Genomic DNA, 636 nt, shown 5'->3' with positions numbered 1-636 from the left:
CTTTCCTGCTTGAACACTTTCAGGGGCTCTCCAAATCAACACAGCTGTTCCCCCCAGTTTTAAGCTCCCTTCCTCCTTACTCATCTGCGTACTGGCTCAAATATCTGTTTCCCCATTATGCCCCGTGCCTTCCACCCTTTGTAACTTTGCTTAAGCTTTACAATTTTCCACTTTACAAGCAATTTTTTTTGAACAGATAATCTCTCTACATTTAGGGGAAATCTGCCTTCTACTCTCAACATTCAGATATACAATTCCTTTCCCCTGAGTCACACCCTCCCACCAGCTCCCTGTATATCAATCATTCCAGCTGTAGTTTTTGCATACCCAAACTTTGATTATGTACTATGTATAACATACATAATTTTAAATTATCTTTATAATACTTTTTGTGTGTGTTCACATACACACACACACAATGTTTTCATGCACCTTAGATTTTTTTCTCAATAATATACTTTGGACATTGTTTCTTCTTTTTAACCATCTAAACTGTTCTATTAATGTACCATAATTTGTTCAACAGTCTCTTAAAGTTGGTTACTTGATTCTTTCTAATCTTTTGTTATAAAAACCATACTGCAGTGACTTCATTGGATTTTATCTTTGCAAATGAATTGGATGTTCGATCAACAA

The sequence above is a fragment of the Phyllostomus hastatus genome, unplaced genomic scaffold (assembly GCF_019186645.2).
Source record: "Phyllostomus hastatus isolate PE091 unplaced genomic scaffold, TTU_PhHast_1.1 phas_contig_40, whole genome shotgun sequence".
In the NCBI taxonomy this organism is placed as follows: Eukaryota; Metazoa; Chordata; class Mammalia; order Chiroptera; family Phyllostomidae; genus Phyllostomus; species Phyllostomus hastatus.
The sequence above is the reverse complement of the archived record's forward strand: the minus strand, read 5'-3'. Positions refer to the sequence as shown.